This window comes from Peromyscus maniculatus, chromosome 22 (assembly GCF_049852395.1).
Source record: "Peromyscus maniculatus bairdii isolate BWxNUB_F1_BW_parent chromosome 22, HU_Pman_BW_mat_3.1, whole genome shotgun sequence".
Classification (NCBI taxonomy): Eukaryota; Metazoa; Chordata; class Mammalia; order Rodentia; family Cricetidae; genus Peromyscus; species Peromyscus maniculatus.
Genome location: NC_134873.1, coordinates 60,167,923 through 60,187,871, shown reverse-complemented (window position 1 = coordinate 60,187,871; position 19,949 = coordinate 60,167,923). Strand labels below are relative to the sequence as shown.

Sequence of the window (19,949 nt, the reverse complement as noted above, 5' to 3'; positions counted from 1 at the left end):
AATCCCCACAGGTTGGGAGGCAGGCAGCTTCATTCTTCTCCCTAGAATTTATTTCCTCTGTAAAGTTGCGGTAGGGCCCTTTGTAGCTTGTTAGTTTCAAAAACTGCTTGAGACCTGTGAATGCTTTTCTTTCTGGGTTTCATGAGCCTCCTCTCTTCTTCCTGGAGGGAATGCCTCAACTTTGGATGTTCTGAGCCTTGAGGAGCATCCCTCCAGAATAGAATGTTTCAGTTCAGAGACCACTGCTTTACAAGACAAGACAGAGATTTGTTGCTGTTGTCATGGCTTTGTAGATTGAACCCAGAGCCTTGCCCATGCTAGGCAAGTGATGTAGCATAACACTGAGCTCCAGCCTCTGCCAACAGAACCTTTACCATTATCTTAACACGTACTGTACATAGGAATGTGTTCTTCCCAATGAAGCTGAGGATTGACTGACAGTCACTAATGAGATAAAAAGTGAAAATCGGTATTGGCTGATGGTTAAGATTAGATTAAAATTATCACTTGTTTAAAAATTTCTTACAAGAATCAAAGGTGCCAGACTAATTTGTTTATGTCCAGAATTTCAAAGGAGAAAAAAAAATAATCTAAAACTCCCTTTCTTATTTTATTTTGTATAGACATATCCATATATTCCTTATGTGGCTGATCCACAACCTGATCAACTTGCTTTAGCAGAATCACACCTGTGTCCTCGGGCTTGTGGCTGGCAGTGGAAATGGTGTTGTTTGAGATTCGGCTTCTCCTTGCTTCTTCTAAACTGAACACCTTACGCCTGAAGCATTGTCTGGTGTTATTTTAGCATCTGGAACTGGTATTTCCAGATAAAACCACTGCCTTCACTTACCTCCTCTGTTCTTACCATCAGCTCACACTCTGCCTCTGTGCCCTCCATCATCTATGCCTTCATCATATTCCCTAAATTCCTCTCTTATCTCTCTCCTAAAGAAAACCTTTGCAGATGATTTTCTCTCTTGAGAAACGTATTTTATTGTTATTTTGAATCTTTAATCTTTCAGAATTTTGCTTTTGAGCTTATTTGTTTTTACTATGTTATAAACACAAGAGAAAGACACGTCTTGGCCCAAGACCTCCTATTTTGATTCAATAAACAGGGAACAGTGTTCTGCATGCCTTTCCTTAAGAGTTTCAGTAACTGTTGTAATAAACCTTCCTTTTTGTTCCTTATTTTTGCCATCTAAAGTATTATTACTGACAAATTCCTTAAGGAAATTAGGGCAGAATATTAATCAGTAAACAAGTAGGTGGCTTCAGAATATGATGAGTACTATAGATGCCATAAACAACGTGTGGGGCAGAAGCAGTGCCATAGATGTGATCCACAAACTGATGATGGACAGAAGAAATTGAGCAGCTGTTTGTATGTACAGTCAGAGAAGGCTTCCTGAAATACATTAAATTTGAGTTGAAACCAAGTTTTTATTAATCATTAAATGTCCTCATTTATTTTACACCCTGACTGCAGTTTCCCCTAACTCCTTTCCTCCCATCCCCTCCCCCCCCAATCCACTTTGTTTTTCTGTTCAGAAAGGGGCAGACCTCCCATGGCTGTCAACAGAGCCTGCCATATCAAGTTGAAGTAGGACTAGGCTCCTCCCCTGTTGCTAAGGCTAGGCAGGGCAAACCAGTATGAGCAAGTTCCTGAGAGCCAGTCAAAGCCTTAGGGGCAGGCCCTGCTCCCAGCACTAGGACTCCCACAAGTAAACAAACTACACAACTGTCACATATTGGCAGAGAGCCTAGGTTGGTCCCATGCAGGCTCCCTGATTGTCTGTTCAGACTCTGTGAGCTCCGATAAAACCAGGTTAGTTGTTTCTGTGGGTTCTCTTATGATGACCTTGACCACCCTGGCTCATACAATCCCTCCTCCCTCTCTTCAACAAAATTCCCCCAAGCTCAGCCCAGTGCTCGGCTGTGGATCTCTGCATTTGCTTCCATCAGTTACTGGATGAAGGGTCTCTGACAACAATTGGGGTAGTTACCAATCTGAATACAGGAGATGACCAGTTCAGGCTACCTATCTATTATTGCTAGAGTCTTAGCTGAATAGATCAATTTTTGTTTAGTATTTGAATATGAATATTGCCTATAAAAAATGAGCTTGTGTACTATAAGGATAAAAAGATGTTCATCCATTTGGGGCAGTGCTGAGATTGGAAAGGTAGGTAAGTATGAAACCCTATAGACTTCTGCAGGCAGGAGGAAGAGGACTCCGTTTGCTGTAAGTGCCAGAGGTTTGCCAGCCGTGTGTTTAACAACACACCATTTATCTGGCTTACATCAATTTCTTATTTCAATAAAGAGAGCGATCCACATACTTACTGATTAATGAGTTTGGACAAAGCCAGAGAGTAACTGTAAAACATAACAGATATTTAGATCATATCACAAGCCAGCCACTTTTTCATGTGCTACATGCTTTGGAAAGCGCTATAGGCTCCTGTGAGATGGGTATTATCATTTATATTAAACAGACAGGGCTCTCAGTTATGTAATGTTAAGCATTAAGTATATAAATGTTAAGTAATGTTCCCAAGATCACTCAAAACTCTAGCTAATCAGAGTCATGTGAAAATTCATCTTCTGTCAAGACTCCAGCTGCCTGAGGGTATGTCTGGTGCTATGTGCTCTGTACAGCTTCCTCGGACCAAAGAATCATTACAGCTATGGTTCTTGTTCAGAAAATGTTTCCTAGTCACCTACCAGATATCACATTGACAGAACTGGTGCCACTTGTGATGAATTATTTTCCTACCAGCACATAAATCTGGCCCTGGAGTTCACCTGTACTTGAGTCACTAATGTACAAAGAGGCCCTGGTTTCTATAGGTAGTGCCCACCTTATCACATTTGATGTTTTAAGCATGTGCTAGTATAAATGTTGGCATGATGTAGAGCTGCTGAATGAACCTGTTTCCCTTGCATGTGGAAGAAATCAGATTGCCTTAGTTTGTCTGATTTTGTTCTGCCTTTATGAAAGCTACTCAGCAAGAGGCAGGGAGAGATCTTAACCTAGTATTAAAAGAGGGTTTCTCCCTAGGTACATTTATGGGAATGTTCCTCTATTGCCTCCTCTAACTCTGTAACAGGTTTTATGCCATCAAAACTTCAGTTTCTTCACTTTCTCGTCAAGAGTATAATTTGTTCAGTATATTGCATATCTGGGATTTATAACAGATAGGGTTGACAATAGCCTTAATCTCATAGAATGTGATTAATATCAAAATAGCCACACCAGCTGACTGCCTTATAATTACTAACTCACCAAGTGAAAATGCCATGGAGAATGAAATAGCGCTGTGGAGACGGCTCAGGAGGTAAAGTGCTCACTGTAAGAGTAAGGCTTCCGAGGAAACCGCTTTGAAAAGTCAGGCATCTGTGGGACACCATGCACAGCCTTGATGCAGGGGGCGGGGCTTGGACCTGCCTCAACTGAGTGTACCAGGCTCTGCTGACTCCCCATGGGAGGCCTTACCTTTTGGGAGTGGGGGTAGGGTTGGGAAGGAACTCTAGGTGGGATGGGAGGAAGGAAGAGAGGGGCATCTGTGGTTGGTTCGTAAAATGAATAAAAAAATTTCTTAATTAAAAAAAAAAAAACAGGCATCTTGGGGCAAACTTGGAATCCCAATGCTGGAGAAAGAAAAATAGGGAAGTCCTATGGCTCATGGGCCAGCCATCCTAGCCTACATGATGAGTTTTGAGCCAATGGGAGAGCTTGATTCAGAAAGCAAAGTTATATGCTGGAGAGATGGCCCAGAGGGTAAAGTGCCAATGAGCATAAGATCTGAGTTCAGATCCCCATCCCCAGTGGAAAAGCTGGATGTGGTCACGTGTATCTGTAACCCCAACACGGAGAGCTGGAAACAAGATCCCTGGGTCCTGCTAGCTCCAGGATGGGTGGGACACCTAATCTCAGAACCATAAGGTGGAGAATGATAGAGTAAGACAGCTGACCTTGACCTCTGGCTTCCTCACGCACAAGTACATATGAACATATACATGTATAGCACACACACACACACACACACACACACACACACACACACACACACACATAACATCCAGACAGAGAGAGAAGGAGGAAGAAGGAGGAAAAGAGAGGAGAAAACAAGATGCAAATGACACACTTAGAGAAAACACTCCAAACCCAAATTGACGGCTAGTCTATAAATGTACACCTGCACGCATGTACACATGCGCCCCTATACATATATCTTTGTAACACAAATCTTAAAAGGTTTTATTAATAATAATAATACAAAAACAGGAGCCAGATATCAGGGTGAACACTGAAATATCAGAGAAGCAGAACAAGCCACAGCCACCTTCACCTCGCCAACTCTTCACCTGATCCTGTTTTCATGAATCATGAGACTGAAAGCCTCTGAGTCCTCACCCCTGAGGGTCTCAGTTGAACTGCTGCTTAGTTCCTGTCTCCTCACGCCTTATAGACCGTTCTCCACCCACCATGTCACTCCCTGGGATTAAAGGCGCGTGCGTGCGTGCGTGTGTGTGCTTCCCAAGCAAAGACCTGAGATATCAAGTGCTGGGATTAAAGACGTGTGCCACCACTGCCTGGCTCTGTTCCCAGTGTGGCCTCGAACTCACAGAGATCCAGATGGATCTCTGCCTCCCAAGTGATAGGATTAAGGGTATGTGCCACCACTGTCTGGCCTCTATGTCTAATCTAGTGGCTGGATCCATCCTCTGGTGCCCAAATAAGTTTATTAGGGTACACAATACATTACCACATATCTTTACATATATGCCCACACACATACACACAGAAACATAGTTAAAAATTAGAGAATATGAAATGTCTTAAAACTGAGAAAAGATGCTTTAAATAAATGAATCAATTTGATATATAATATCTTGCTTGACTTTATGATAAAAATGATTCATAATGTTTCTTTGTATATTAGCATACTTTCAGGCATGTATACCTCTGTATACATGATATGTTTGCATATATATATATACATATATACATATAAGGACAATATATTTTTATATGGATAAAGCAATAGAAATATGCACTTCTCATTTTCTTAGAATTGCAAACACCATTGGAAATTTCCTCAAGTAATATTTTTAATGTTTTCTTAATTGATATAATGTATTGCATCATTTCCCCCTTTGTCTCTCTAAACTCATGTACCTCCCTGGCTGTATCTCAAATTCATGACCTCATTTTAATTTAATTATGGTTAATTTACACAGCCTATATTACCTCAAATTGCTATCCCAAAATACAGAGTAGATTAAGGGAAACAGACAAGAGTAATCACTTGGTAAGACAGCAGGAGTTGTTCCAGGATAGATGTGAAGCAGGTGTGTCTGCATCCATCAGTATTGGGTGCATATAGATGGGAGTGTCGGGTTACCAGTTAAATGTTCACTAAAAACCTTTTGCATTCTATTTCCAGAAGCCAGATTTCTATTCATAACCTTCTTTCCTGAAACAAAATGATTTATCTGTTCTCAGCAGCTAACCTGAGAGTAGGCAAGCACATATACTGGTAACAGTTCCACTTGAGGAAAGTCCATAAGCCATAAGTTTAAGGATGGAAACCAATCATATCTATTGTTTTAGGTTTCCTTTTTTTCTTTTCACATTATACCTTTGGGAGACCAATATGCCTACATGGGACTTCAGAAGAAACATGCAGTTTACTTTTAGAGAGGCATTAGAGTGAGAGGTCTTATCAAACTAGTTTGGCCCCTCATTTTGCTTGTTTTGGTGTTCAGGATGCAAAATTTTCATTCATTTAAAGTATAAAATTCTATAAATAAAACCAAAAGTTTCATAATCGAACAGCTACTAAGAGTTAAATAAAAGACAATTTCAAATTGCACCATTTTCTCCTAAGATAAATCATCTTTAGAACTTCTTTGTTCATGTAAACCATCAAGGTTAAGTTCAAGTCAAGTCCCATCACTTAACAGCATATTCTGAATCAGTGAAGTTAAACATTAGAAGGATCATGTACAAGGAAGTTCACAGCATGATTGTTCTTCCTATATAAATAAATGCAGGTATTTTAAGTTTGTAAACAATCATAACAATACCTTACTGTGGGGTTTGTCTCAAAAACACCCTCTCATGTCGTGTTGCATATGTGTGTGTGTGTGTGTGTGTGTGTGTGTGTGTGTGTGTGTGTGTGTGTGTGTGTGCTGGGTTTTTTTTTTTTTAACAGAACAATAAACACCTCTACACATGAACTATGAATGATGGTTTATTTGCCTTCCTGGGCTCTGTTCTTCCTCAGATAGAACTCCAGCTCCTTGCCTTCTAGCGCATAGCTGTCTGCTCTGCCACACTGGCCTGGTCTTGAGGCAATACAGGCAAGAAGCCTGCCCTGCTGGAACTGCTCCTCCAGAAGACTGCTGGTTTTGGAGTTCTTTTTCCTTTCATCATATTTCTTTTTGGATTTTCTTTGACCATTTTTTGTTTAATATTTCTTCTTCCTCAGGAGTCAGCTTGGCCCCCTTCTTGTGGCCCAAGGGCAGTGCATAATGAGACTCATACCATGGTCAATACAGTGTGCTGTCGATAAGTACAGTACAGTTCTTCACCAGGGTCTTGGTGCAGACCAGCTCGTTATTGGATGCATTGTAGACAACATCAATGATCCTTGTTTTCCAACTCTAACACTCAGAGTCCCAGGTAAAGTTCCCCACGCCCAATCTTAGGGCACAGTACTTGTTACATCCTCCTCGGACTCTGACTGTGTTTATACTCTGAGGGCCAGTCTTAGCATTGACAGCAGGACCCCAGCTCATACTTCTGCTTCTTGTGGTAGGGCTTTCTCTTACCCGCGTCTTGGGGATCTTGAGCCAGTTGTCTCCAGAGCTGCCCATCACTCAGTGCTGGCTGGAAAGAGGCACGTTGCATGTTTTAAAAACACACTCTCAGGCTGGCCAGTAGTGGCGCACGACTTTAATCCCAGCATTTGGGAGGCAGAGATCTCAGTGAGTTTGACGCCAGTGTGATCCACAGAGTAAGTACCATGACAGCTAGGGCTACACAGAGAAACCTGTCTCAAAAACCCAAAAACAAAAAAACACATCGTCATGTTGTCTGTCTCCTTACATTCTCCTTACCGCCTTTCCAGCACTCATTTCCATTTTCTTCATTTTCCCTTCTCGCCTTAGCTCTCCTATTCTTACATTCCATCTTAGAACTAAATTTACTGGCATCAAAGATGTTTATAGTAATTATCGGGCAGTGGTGCTACATGACTCTAATCCCAGCACTCAGAAGGCAGAAGCAGGTGGATCTCTGTGAGTCTGAAGCCAGCCTGGTTTACAGAGCGAGTTCCAGGACAGCCAGGACCGTCTCAAAAAAAAAAAAAAAAAAAAGCAAACACACAAAGATATTTATAGTATGGTGCAATCCAAAAAGTAACATTTTTGTACTTTCTCTATATCCATTTATAATACATCAGTTGTACACTCCAGAGTCCTCTCGGTATGAGGGACTCTGTAGCACATCATTGTAAGATATACTGGCATACTTAGCAATGCTTGGCCAAGTTGTTCCCCCCCTCAACACTCCCCCTCCCCTACTTCTCCCACCCCTTCTCCTCCTTCTCCTCTTCCTGTCTCCTCTCTAAAGGACAAGTGTGTGTGTGTGTGTGTGTGTGTGTGTGTGTGTATGTCTGTGTGTATGTGTGTCTGCGTCTGTGTCTATGTGTGCATTCTAACAACAGCTTTTTTAAAGGATAATCAAGAGGGAAGAAAACTACTTTCCATTCTATGTTTTCATAATTTAAAATTTTAAGTTGTCATAGCAATAAGGAAGTATTTTTAAAAATAGAAAGTATTGCCGGGCGGTGGTGGTGCATGCCTTTAATCCCAGCACTCGGAAGGCAGAGCCAGGCGGATCGCTGTGAGTTCGAGGCCAGCCTGGGCTACCAAGTGAGTTCCAGTAAAGCCGCAAAGCTGCACAGAGAAACCCTGTCTCGAAAAACAAAACAAACAAAAAAAAAATTAAAATGTTAAAATTCAAAATTAACTAAAATTTTATCCACCAATTAGATTCAAATCTAGCTCCATAAAAGCAGACTTTGAACTGGATTATACCTAAGTTGTATTTGTTTACTTCTCTTAGGTTAAAAAAAAATTCCAAGGTACTTGTGTGTCTTTCATCAGTTCATTTTATTATACAAGACTGAGTGCATTTGAGGGTAAAATATTTCTAATACTTACAGTTCTTGTCAATTTATATTATCTCAAAACTTTAGGATCCTCCAAAGTAAGAACACTTTTTCTGACATTCTTGACAACTGAGGCTTATAGAAAATGTGATGCTTGAGTAATATATATCAACTAAGGTGTAACAGAGTTTCAAATTTAAAAAGCATGACAGTGGGCAAGTGTCTCCATAGTATACACTCTGTTACTCTACAGTATGTCTCCAACAAGAACAACTTACAAAGTTAGCATCTAGAAAGAAAACAATCTATTTTAAAATATTTTAACTGTGTGGTGCCTAAATACATTCACAAGAAGTTAAAATTGGAGAGGTTATCAGATACTGAAGTCAGAGGACAAGTTGTGGGGCTTAGCCTGAATTTTTGTTGTTGTGTTTATTTTGATACTTATGTACTGTTTGATTGCTGTTAGGCCCCAAAGAAACAGGAGACAAATGGCTGAGATGCATATTAACATATCAAAGCCAAGCTCTCAGACAGTGCCTATTACACAGTCCTGGCTCCTCAGGACTTTTACCCTTTACCTCCCCAGGCTAAGCTTCCCTTCCCTTCCCCCAGCTTCTCTGTCCTGGCTGCGCTCTCTTGATTCTTCTTTTCTCCTGGCTCTCCTCTTGGTCCTGGGCTTCTCTCTTCACCTGTGTGCCCTCTCTCCTCTTTCTTCTCTTTCTCTCTTTCCTCTCATGACCCAGTTCAGAATGGACCATTCCAGATGCTTTACTGTCCCTCACACATATCCACAATTAAATCCTCCTCCTCAACCATACCTTGGAGCAGTCGGGTCCTCTTGTTCTTCATTCAGTTGTCTTCCTCTATTTGGATGGACACAATGTTATTTACCGGATGTGAGAACAGACCACGAGATATAGCAAAACCCACTTTAAGAGGGAGGATAGGAAAGGAAGGAGAATGGGAAGACCTGTGGGAGAGAGAAATGTGCGGAAGGGGGAGGGAAAGGGTGGAGTCTGTTTTTAAGGATCACCTTAGGCATGTGTATAGGAGCTTATGTAGCCATGCCAAGCATGTACATAGATTACGTGGCCACACTGTGGGAAGATTGCGTGGCCATGTTGCACACAGATGTAAGGCCCTGGAGTGACTAAGTATTTTGCCTGAAAGTTGACAGCACATTCTTGGCCATAGAATTCCGGAAGCAGCTAGGGTGTAGGGATGATAATACACAATGTTGTCAAAACATTCATTACACATGTCAGATGCACTTTAGTTTTAAGAACAGCTTAACATATCTTCAGAAAATTATCACTCTAAAAATGGCACTCAGGAGGCAGAGCCAGGCGGATCTCTGTGAGTTCCAGGAAAGGCGCAAAGCTACACAGGGAAACCCTGTCTCAAAAAACAAAAACAAAAACAAAAGAGAGAGAGAGAGAGAGAGAGAGAGAGAGAGAGAGAGAGAGAGAGAAAGGAAGGAAAGAAAGAAGGAAGGAAGGAAGGAAGGAAGGAAGGAAGGAAGGAAGGAAGGAAGGAAGGAAGGAAGGAAGAGAGAGAGAGAGAGAGAGAGAGAGAGAGAGAGAGAGAGAGAGAGAAAGAAAGAAAGAAAGAAAGAAAGAAAGAAAGAAAGAAAGAAAGAAAGAAAGAAAGAAAGAAAGAAAGAAAGAAAGAGAAAAAATGGCTCTGGGCAATGTTTATATTCACTTGATAAATTGCATATTTGCTAACCTAGGTGCACCAGTGAGTAACACTGTTGACATGCAAAGCCTCCTCAATCCTTTGACTCCTGAAGATCCTCTTAAGAACTGCTAAATCACTTGATAGGATTAATTCTTAATTTGTAATGGAAACAAATAGTCTTTGTCACTGTAATGGGAAAGACCCTTTAAACTTCTCGTACCATTTGCTATTCAATTCCACATAAAATTTAATTTCAAACATATGAACTTAATTTGACCTCATAGCTACCTTGGAATTTTCCAGTAATATGGATTCAAGACAAAACATTTAGTGTCTTGGGTCTGATGCTCCTGTACCTCTGTACTTGGGAATCTTTTTCTTGCCTTTGATTCCTCTTCTTCATTACAGCTAACTGCATCCACTCTCTCAACAGATATTGCTTAGACTATTTTCCCTCTATGTTTCTTCCATTTAAAATAGATTTTTTTCACACAATATATTATGATTATGATTTCCCTTCCCCCAACTCCTCCAAGACGCTTCCCAGCTCCACTCCCATCTAAACCCTTACTATCTCTCCTTAGAAAGCAAACAGGCATTCACAGAATAATAATATAACAAAACAAAACAAAAACAAAGGACAAAGAAAAAGCACAAAAAATGCATATAGACATATAAAGACACACATTCATACACACAGGAATCTCATAAAAATATCAAAACTGAAGCCATAACATTTATATGCCAAGGAAATGTAAAGCAAAATAATATAAAAAATAATAAAATAAATGCTCTGATGAAACATTATGAAACAAAGACCCTCCAAAGGTGCTGCTGAATTTGTTTTGCATTGATCATCTACTGCTGGCCTGCTGTGTCTCCCAGTGGGAGAGAATTTATATTTCATTTACAAGTGATTATCAATTGGAAATAGCTTCTGGGTTACAATTAAGGGTTTGTGTCCACTTTTCCTTTCAGTGTTGGAACTCCATTCGGCACAAATTCATGCAGGCCCTGTGAATACTGCCACAGTCTATGTGCATTCATATATACATTGGTCCTGCTGTATTTTGAAGGCCTTCTTCCCTTGCTTTACTCCATCTGCTCTGGCTCTTACATCCTTTCTGTGTTTGCTTCTGCAGAATTTCATGAGCCAGGAGGGTAGGGATTTGATGGAGACATCTCTTTTAGAACTGAGTGTTCCAAGGTTTATGACTCTCTGCACATTGTCTGACTGTGGGTCTCTGTATTTGTTCCCATCTGCTGTAGGAGGAAGCTTCTCTGATGATGAACTGAGCAAAACACTGATCTATGAGTATAGCAGATTGTCATTAGGAGTCATTTTATTGCTATGTTCCTCTTGCAGGAGAGTAGTATATGGTTTTGCCCTGGGACCGTGAACTACCTGATCTCAGGTTCTTGGCTACCCAAGCAATGTCTGGGTTGGGTTCCATCTCATGGAGTGAGCCTTAAATCCAATCAGATATTGATTAGTTATTCCTATAAACTTTGTGCCAATGTTGTGCAAGCTCTTCTTACACGCAGGTCATTTTTGTAGATTGAAGATATTGAAGTTCAGTTGATATTTACCTTTCTCCCTTGGTAGTGTATAGAGTACCTTCCAGTGCCAGGAATAGTAGTCAACAGTGTTAAAGGATCTAAGTTTGCACCAACTCAACTTTTCCATGGCGGTGAGTTGTGTAGATGTTGTCTTCATCAGTTTGTGGACAGTAACCAATAGGCTTGGCAGTAGTCTGGGTGGTTTGGGGGTTCCCATGGGGCTCCTTTGGCCAGTAATTTGATTAGATATAACCCAGGACCATAACTAGAAGCTTCTTTTGGTGAGGAGAGATGTCCTGTTGGGGCTTATCTTCCCCTTATTTGTCAATTTTATTTAGATCACTTTCATATATGTATATATTTTAGGACGATTTTACTGTATTAGGTCTCTATATGACCCCTCAAATGACCCTTAGTTTTATCTGTCCTTCCCCATACTTCCTTTTTTGCCACCATTTTCCTTCCTTCTCCCCATTTTCTTCCCCTGTCCCTGTCTACCCCAACCAAGTCCATTCATATTGATCTATTCTATTTACCCTTCTTTAGGAAATCCATCCATTCCCTGCATTCCCTTACTCTCTACCTAACCTCTGTGGTTCTACAGATGGTAGCTCACCTATCAAAACCTTAACAGCTAATATCCACATTAAAAACAAATACATACCAAAATTTGTCTTCTGGGGTCTGAGTTACCTCACTCAGGATAATTTTTTTTCTTTTTCCAATCCATTTACCTATGAGTTTTATGGTTTCCTTTTACTTATTTATTTTTTAAATGACTGAGTAATTGTGTAAATGTGACACATTTTCTTTATCCATTTGTCCAATGAAGGACATCTAGGATGTCTCCAATTCCCAACTTTTATGAATAAAGCTGCAGTGACCATGGTTGAGCAAGTGTCTTTGTAGTTGGTGAACTGTCCTTTGGGTGTACAGCTAGATCTTGAGGTAGATCTATTTCTAGTTTCCCGGGGGACTGTCACGGTGGTTTCCTAGTGACGTGTGTTTGCACTCCCACCAGCACTGCTTTCCTCTTCCTTGTAACAGCTAACTCACGTCTAGGCTCTCAACAGATACTGCTTAGACTCCTGAATTTGCTTCCTGAGCTCTCATTCTCCTGTCAATCTGCATGTGTCTAAATCACTCCTTCTCCAATAGTTAATAACCCCTCCAAAACATAGATCTTGTCCACTAAAAAAAGTTTTTTCAAGTTTTCCATCGTTAACAAAAAGAAGTTACAATGGTCCAAAGGTTTACTCGCTTCTTTGGAAGCATCTAAAATGCCTGGAGGAAATATTTTAAATATTACTTTAAATGTATCATTGAATACTCAGGGAGTAATTCACCACAGATGAAAACCCAGCCAGGCAAGCTGAACATGAAAGCCATACTTACTACTGAAAGCCTTCACTGAGTCAAGTGAAATTAGCTCAAAAGACTTATATAGCAAGAGCCTAATTGAAGGTGCAACCTATATGGAACAGTAGTAGACTTCCACTCCAAAGAATGTGCTGGAAAAGTGAACCAACATTAAAATTCTCTACCTTCTCACACTTCCCATAAAGAACACAAGGAAAATCACCCACGTAACAACTTGACTTTGAGAAGCACCTAGAACAGAATCATTTTAGGAGTTCCTTGAAAATATAAGAATAAAGTCCAAAGCTCAAACAAGTAATTACATTTTCAGCTTCTGAATCACAATATTTTTGCAAATAAATCTTGATATTGTTTTACCTTACTATTGAAAATAATAGGATATTTTAGCACTTACCGTGAATGAACAACTAGTTGTATAAATTAAGTGGTGTACATCTGTTGCTCAGCTTAATAGTCTGTGTCCCAGTGTTTGGACTTGCCACTCTGAGTTTATTGTTAGGAAATCTCTTCTTTCCTATTCTCAGTGCTTATGTTAAAGATGAGACTATGTTTCATCTACTCACCCACTTTTATGTCAAATGCAGTTCAAGATCTGGTAGTCAGGAAATCCATCTCAAAGACTTTTGAATGTACCAAAGCTTGGATAATGTTCCAGATAGTTGATAGTTTAAGATGATAGACTACTGGATGGATGATAGATAGATAGGTAGGTAGATAGATAGATAGATAGAGTGACATGGATAATTGATGAATTTTAATACTAAATAAGAAGAATGACTTCTTACTCTTACCTTTATTTTTTAAATGTAAAAAAAAATAAATAAATTATAATTACCCAGGCCATGTACCACATGCCCTCAAAGAAGAAGGTAATCTAATCTTTTCTTCTATAAAGTGAAGCTGGTAGAGATTTTTTCCTTGTGTTCAAACAGAAGGTAAAAACTTAGTCTGTAACTGTGGCCAAGTTTAATTTACAGCTTCCATGCACAAGGGAATAAATTAATCTGATAAAACCCTAACCATATTTTCTCTAGGAATACCCCTACATTCATTCCTGTGTGCCTCACCATGTAGAATTACTGTGGATAAATTTGCTGATAATTCCACTGAAGAAGAGATGCTGGCAGTGTTCCCTGAGCTGGGAGACAAAGACTTCTAGCACTGAGAGTTTCTTTCCTTTATGACTGTTTTCGTCTTTAATCCATGTTGAGTAACTACTGCTCATTGGAGTTCTTCTACATGTTTTGAATGTAGTAATTTTAACATCAGCTTTTAGTTAGTCTTAACCATGATCAGAAATAATAAATGTAAGTCCAATTTAGGTAAGTGACCGACATGGCATGTGACAAACTCTTCAAGAATTTATGTAGACATTCCATACAATGGAATGAAAGGTGAGCCCTGCACTCACTCTTGATTTACTGTGTCACATGGGAGTGGAGCATAGTATTGATATAGTCAATGAGCAATATGCAGAAAGGGATAATGTATAGGTTGTATTCTCAGTTAACACTCTGTCATCTGAAGTATTGTGATTTCATGGGCTGCAGTTTAAGAACCTTGTAGGACTTTGAGTTGGCTGACTCTAACTGGTATGACAATAGAATTCCATAGTACCTACCATTAGATGCAAAGGTCACCCATCTGCAGTTTATGAGGCATACTCTAATGCAACCATTGTATATTCCCATTGAAAAAAATAGCAAATTTATTTCAAATCCTTAGTTCTGTTTTCACTATTAAGTATGCTGTCAGTTTGTGTGAAATTAATTTCACTTTTCATTTCAGAAAAACCTAAGCCATGAGATGTTTTACCATAACATAGAAACAAAGTATTTTAAAGCTCATCAAAACTATATCTATATTCTGTACTGGTTTCTAGCCTAATACTGATCTTCAGAGGGTTGAGAAATGATTCAGTAGAATCTTTAAACTATTTAACTCACAATACTGGACTGGCATCTGTGGAATTGTCCAGAGTAAATTATCCATATGTAGACTATCTGATATGCCTAGAATGGCTTTTCAACAAAGCTTTATCTATTTTTCATTCATTACAGGCAAAATGTCCTATTTTCCTATCATCTCTACTATGCTCACATAAAACTGAGTTTCCATTATGGAGACAGGTTCATTGATATGAAATCACCAACATGTGCAATTCCCTCTGGAAATATCACCACAAATCTCAGAGCTGAAATAGTTTGAGGTTCATACTTCAATTAGAACCTAGTGCAATTCTCTTCGGCAGATAAAAGTATATTAAAGTAAGTATTGCCTGGAAATTTCAAAACCCTTTCATACTTCAACTACTGTTTTTTTTTTTTTTTTGTAGATATAAACTATCTTCAAATTTATTCTAAATTAGAATTATGTAGAAAACAAAGAGTAAGAAAAATAGATTCATGGTGAAAAGCTAGCATAGCATAGTATATGGTATTTTATTTTATAAATATAGCTCTTTTATTATTCAAGGTGCTGTCAGGTGTTTATACAATGTTTGGATCATTCAGATTCAATTTGGACACTTAAACATGTATGAATTCCTGTCAACTATTATTAATGATTTAACAATGAGGAAATGCATTATTACAATGTGTTCAGTCTTTAATATCTGTTAAATCCACTTGGTAAATATAGGCGGAAACAAAACTACAATTAATTCTAATTAACTCTTCAAACATTCCACAGTCTTACTATAATATTAATCAATAATGATAAAAGCAAACTGTAATTTTAATACCTATAATACAAATGGGCTATTCACAGAAATCTTATTGTTGTCCTACTAGGGATAGTACAAAACAGGATTTCCACTATCCACTTTATAACTAAATGCACATGTAGCACTGCGGTTCTATTTCTGTCTTAGGCCTCAGATCATCCACAGCATCAGAGAGCTATGAGAATCCAATTAAGAAATAATTTCAATAGGACATAAAAGTTTTTTGAAATACTCTTCATTACCTTTCTAATTTTTTATACAAATGTCTAGTGTTAACCTAGCCTTAGGAAGGTGAATACATTTTCTTATATGGATACCCAGAGAGATAATTATTTTCTGTTTTTTCATTCTCTTTTAATAATTCTTCTAATCAAATCCAACACAGGTAATGCAGATGTCTGCCAAATTGTATATGACTTATGTCTGCCATGCATGATGCATTTATAGTCTAATTGAACTTGTAGTTTTATGAATCAAAGTTTTTTGAATGCAAGCCTCTGTCTCAGGAATTTGACTTTCTTGTTTTGTTTTGTTTTGTGTTGTCTTTTGGTTAAAGTTTTGTGGTCTGCTGAAGATTAAATTCATCCTGAACTCAAACTCAGTTTCCTTTCACATTTAATTGTTCATCATTGGCTTAAGGACATTTGCCTGTGTATGTGTGTTACATATTCTGAATTTTTTTAGAGAGCAATAAATAGATGTCAAAATATGAATTAAAATTATATTAAATTTGGGTGGAAATTACCTTAAATCTTTGTGTATTAGGGCACTAGGGATCTACAGAATGTTTGACCTAACTACACTGATTTTGAGGAGAATGTGAGCAGGAGATTGCAAAGGCTTCTGTGTCTTCAGAGAGTGTATTTTAAAGATCATTCATGTTTTAGATGTTTATTGTAATTTTGATCATGAAGATCCATGTTCTTATGATTTGTGTTTCAAAAACTATCAGCATTACATTCATTTAATTTCTTTCTAGTGTTTAGACATAGCTAAAACTATGGATTTTATTCTGAAGTTAGAAGAAATAGGAATAATTTCATGTCAGTTCCAGTTTTCCTCTGTAAAACCCCTATCCCCGCCCCCATTGCTCTTCTGCCAAAGAACATCAAAGTAGAACACTTTTTCACTGTCTTGCTGGGTCCTATACCCTGGCCGTAGATGACAAGGGCATATAAGTGCTCCATAGTAGTCAAATTTTCTTTCCTAGGAACTGAGAAGTAGAAAAGATACTGATTCTGGCTGACCTGTTTGTTTAGATGTAGGTGATACAAACCAAGTAAGTGGAAGTCAGGAGTTGTTTTACACATGAAATAGCAAATAAATATAGTCATTAATGTGGTGATATTTTGTTTGTGCTATAACAAATAAAGCTTGCCTGGAGATCAGAATGCAGAGCTAGCCGTTAGTTAACCATAGAGGTCAGGCAGCAGTGGTTCATACCTTTAATCCCAGCACTAGGGAGGAGGAAACAGGACGTGATATGGCTGGGCAGAGAGAGGAATATAAATTGGGCAAAGACAGGAGCTTGGCCCTTTTCAGGCTCAAGAGTTGGTGAGGTAAGAAGTGGCTGTGGCTTGCTCTTTGTCCCTCTGATCTTACTACATTTACCCTTATATATGACTCTGGGTTTTATTATTAAGAACAATTAGAATTTGTGCTACACATTAGAGTGAAGGAATAGATATATAGATATGCAAAGGAGAGTCAGAGCAAAGAAAGGAATGAGCTAAAGAAAGAGCAGGAGTAAGAGATGAGGTGGGAGGAAGAGAACAGAGAAGGGTGTCTAGTCTTCCTGTAGATTTCCACTTTGTAGTTTTACTTACCCAAGAATACATATTTTTGAAATTTCTGAGGATCTTTCATTGATGGGAGTTTTATTGATGGGAGTCAACAAATTTCTTAACTTCATAGCAACTTATATTTAATCCCAAAACAAAGGTATGGCCTCATATTTTTGTTTACTCTTGAAGTATAAATAAAAAAAGTTCATGAGACTAAATCATACAGTTCTTCCTCCTGATATGGGAAACATTATTTTTACTGGTGTTACTTGCATATGCTACATGGCTTGGTTTCCTAGGCAACAGTAATAGTAGACTTGGTTGTAAAATTTCCTTCCATGAGCCTCATACTTAAATGAAGTTATAAAAACATACAAAAATTTCAAGATCGTAAATGTCCCTCTCACTTTCCATTAGCTCTGATCACATAATCTGTATTTGTAGAATAATTTGTTTTCAGGCAGTTTCCAAGCATAACCCCAGCTAACCTTGAACTCCCAGTCTTCCTAGCTCAGTTTTCCTAATGCAGGAATCACGGTCATGCTCACTCACTGTAATGATTGGAAAAAAAAAAAAAGGCCACCTTTTGGTGGGCCTTGCCAAGGTGTGCCACTAAGCAAACCCACCACATGCAACAGAGTTAGTGCAAGAGGTTTAGGGGAGAAGGGAGGGAGAGAGTGAAGGAGTGAAAGGCCGTATTAGAGTGGGGACATGAGAGGGGCAGGCAGACAGACAGACAGACAGACAGACTGAGAGAATTGAGAAGAGGAAAGAGGCAATAAACAAGAAAGACAAGATAAGCAAGAGAGGAAAGAAGAGGCAAGAGAGCAACCTGTGCCTACCAGGCACTTTAAGGGGTGTACATGTTGTATAACTGACCGTGGAAAGGCACTTGGTGCCAGGGATTGGAATGAGGTAGTTTGGATGTAATTAACCCCTATAATCTCATGGGGAGTGGCACTAATAGGAGGTGTGGCTTTGTGCAACTGTGTATGGCCTTTTGGAGGAAGTATATCACTGTGGGGGCAGGTTTTGAGGTTTCCTATGTTAAGGGTGCTGCCCAGTGTCTCAGTCAACTTCCTGTTGCCTGAAATATGTAGAACTCTCAGCTACTACTCCAGGACCATTTTTACCTGCCCACTGCCATGCTCCCCACCATGACGATAATGGAAAGAACCTCTAAAACTGTAAGTGAATCATACCAATTAAATGTATTCTTTATAAAAGTTGCTGTGGTCATAGTGTCTCTTCGCAGAAATAAAAACTCTAAGAAGAGGATCTAGACTAAATAAAAATGAAAAAAACTTAAAAACACAGGAAAGGAGCATGTGGGAAATGTGAGACAAAATCAAAGACCAAATCTTTAAATTATAGGCATAGAAAAGAGAGAATAATCCCAGGTCAATAGCACAGACCAGATCTTTAACAAGATCATAGAAGTAAATTTTCCCAAACTAAGGATACAGATAGAAGAAGTATACAGAGGAAGCCCCAAGTAGGCAAGAAAAGAAACACCACATGGTATATGATAATTTAAAAAGTAGATATACAGTGCAAGGGGAAAAAAATCTTCAAGGATTTAAAAATACAAGTCATATAAAAAGGACAACCCATCAAAATCATACCTGATTTCTCAATTGAAACTCTGAAAGCCAGAAAAAGCTGGAACAATGCACATCAAGTTCTAAAAGACCATAAGTGCCAACCTAAACTACTGGAGCCAGTAAAATCACCTGCTATAAATGAAGGAGAAAAAAAAAGTATTGGTACAAAGAGTCTTAAACAATTCATATTGAACAGCAAGAAAGTCCTAAATAGAACACTAGAAGTAATACTTCAAACTGAAGAAAGGAATAAACATATCCATGTGACTCTTGAAAGAAATTATTTAAAGCTATGATTTAATGAAATTATATAAAATTAAATTTAATGAAATTAAAGCCATGATTTAATGAAATATAAAGTACAACCAATGACACAAACTAGAAAAAAAATGACTGTACTCTCCACACATCTTTCAATAATAACTCTAAATATTGATGGCATCAATTATATAATCAAAAGACACAGGCTAATTGAATGAATTAATAAACAAAATCTATCTTGTTTTGTCTACAAGAAATTTATATTAACTTTAATGGTAGGTACCATCTTAAAGCAAAATCATGGAAAAAAAAGTATTCCGGGCATATGGGACAAGGAAGCAAGAAGGCATTGTCATAATCATGTCTGACAAATAAACTTCTAAGTGAAACTATCAGAGAGAAAAAGAAAGGTAATTCACACTAAAAAAGGGACCAATGAATCAATATAATGGTACAATAGTAAACAAATACGCACCAAATTCTCATGTACTCAATTTCATAAAAAGCATATTAACGCAATTAAAGACACAGGTTAATACAAACCCAACAATAGTATGTGGTCTCAACATCCTACTAGGTTATCTGAACAAATAAGAAAGAGAAACCTCAGAATTAAATGACACGTGTATCAAGTGGACATAACGGATATTTACAAAATGTTCCACCCATATGCCAATGAATATACATTCTACTCAATAGTACATGGACACTTCTCTAAAATGGACCATATGCTGAAACACAAAGCAAAACTTAACAGATACATAAA

The 19,949-nt window shown here is 38.5% G+C and overlaps 1 pseudogene; it reads right to left on the bottom strand.

Moving 5' to 3' along the window:
- Window positions 1–6,263: 6,263 nt before the first annotated feature.
- Window positions 6,264–6,888, bottom strand: LOC102924254 (small ribosomal subunit protein eS8 pseudogene; annotated as a pseudogene).
- Window positions 6,889–19,949: the final 13,061 nt, after the last annotated feature.